The sequence below is a fragment of the Humulus lupulus genome, chromosome 8 (assembly GCF_963169125.1).
Source record: "Humulus lupulus chromosome 8, drHumLupu1.1, whole genome shotgun sequence".
NCBI lineage: Eukaryota > Viridiplantae > Streptophyta > Magnoliopsida > Rosales > Cannabaceae > Humulus > Humulus lupulus.
In genome coordinates, this window is record NC_084800.1 from 107306196 (window position 1) to 107308577 (window position 2382).

Genomic DNA, 2382 nt, shown 5'->3' on the forward strand with positions numbered 1-2382 from the left:
TGTGCATGCTTAAAATAATATTAGAGTATTTGAAACTTTAAAAGAACTTAAACATAAACAACATAAAGTTTTTATATGAATTAAAACTTGACGAAAGCATAGCGACTTCAAGAGTCGGGCCACATGTACATTCCGCATGACAGACTCCAGCGCTCACTGATCCGTCTTGCCATTTTTCTTACCTACAATATGAAACAACCAGGAAATCGAAATGCTTAGTAAGAACAACTTAACTTACATAGCATGGAGAAAACAAACTGGAAACCCTAACAGTGATTATACAGATATTCAACCATAAATAGGTTTTCCGAAAGGACCGAACCCTAATATACAATTCAAGAACGTGTGAATGTCCTGGCAAACTGAAGGTCATGCCTAATAACCAAATTTTGTAACTAAGTAATGCTACACGCAGAAAATCCCATAGCAAGTGTATGTATACATATAATCATAATTCATAACCTACTTGTCATACTTAACATGCATATCATACATATGATACATATTGTCTTATCATACTTAACTTACATATCATACATATCATCTTATCATACTTAGCATGCATATCATACATATCATAATTGTGATAGTCAGTATCCCGTGATCCGTAGGGGGAAAAATCGGGTAAAGCTGTGCAATCCCACATTGCCTGGGGAAGGTCAAGTGTGATGATTCTAAGACTGTGTAGGTATGTGACTACACAGTTGAAGATGGATTAAATGGATTGATGGGTACTACCTATATCAACAAGATGCATATTCTTTTCGGTAGCCTATCACTTGAGAACTCCAAAGTTAAGCGTGCTTGTCCTGGAGTAATCTCAAGATGGGTGACCTCTTGGGAAGTTTTCCCAGGAAGCGTGCGAGTGAGGACAAAGCATGCTGGAAAGACTCGTGTTGGTTTGTAGGGCTAGTCGTCATTCCAGAAAGTAGCCATAGTGACGTTCGGCGTTGCAAATGGTATTAGAGCCTTGACCCAGCCATAAGTGTGGCCGACGGGGACGTCGGGCTCCTAAGGGGGTGATTGTGACAGTCAGTATCCTGTGATCCGTAAGGGGAAAAATCGAGTAAAGCTGTGCAATCCCACATCGCCTGGGGAAGGTAAAGTATGATGATTCTAAGACTGTGTAGGTATGGGACTACACAGTTGAAGATGGCTTAAATGGATTGATGGGTACTACCTATATCAACAAGATGCATCTTCTTTTCGGTAGCCCATCACATAGAACTCCAAAGTTAAGCGGGCTTGACCTGGAGTAATGTCAAGATGGGTGACCTCCTGGGAAGTTTTCCCAGGAAGCGTGCGAGTGAGGAAAAAGCACGCTGGAAAGACTCGTGTTGGTTCGTAGGGCTAGTCGCCATTCTAGAAAGCAGCCATAGTGACATTGGGCGTTACAATACTTATCATCTTATCATACTTAACATGCATATCATACTTATCATCTTATCATACTTAACATGCATATCATACTTAACTTACTTAGCTTACTCAGCACAAACACGTGTGTATACTTAAAATACACTGGTTACTAAGACTCTTAGGAGAATTCAACATACTCTCATAATCTTAATGGCTTGATTTCAGAATCATCCTACACATGTGTTATGGAATTTAATTAGACTCTTATGTCGCAAGTGTTAAATGGGATGTCTTACTTACATGTCACGGAGTTTAACTGGCCTCTTATGTCGTGGGTATTAAACTGGACATCTTACTTACATGTCATAGAGTTTAACCAAACTCTTATGTCGTGGGTGTAAAACAGGACGTCTTACATACATGTCACGACGTTTAACTGGGCTCTTATGTTGTGGGTGTTAAATCGGATGTCTTACTTATCACGGTGGCCAACTAAGCTTACTTACAAGGTCACTAGAGGCGTCTGATGCTTTCTTGCTTACTTATCGGGAGCTACCCAGTTCTTACCTACTTGACACCGATTTCCATCCGGATGTCATAATCATAACTACTTCCCTTACTTATGAGTATGTGAACCTCTTTAGGACAATGGTCTTAAGTAACCTTCGAGAACTAGTTTTCAATTGTGTACTTGAGTCTTAAATTAAAAATAGTCATGTCATGTTGTATTCAAACATTCATAAGTTGTCTTACCAGTTGTCCTTAGCGGATAAGTGGGATTCCTTAGTCTAGAAATGTGCTTTCCCGTGCAAATAAAACTGTAATGGAATTCATAAGTGACTTGGGTTAATTATGGGGTTTGATTAATTAAGTTTATTTCCTTAAGTTTAGCGATTATGGGGGAAATTAACTTAACTAATTTTCAATACTTTAAAAGCATTTGTTCTTAAATCTTAAAGCTTGGACTAAACCCTTGAAATTTATAGCCTTATCACATTATTCAGAAAGAAAAAAAATGCCTAC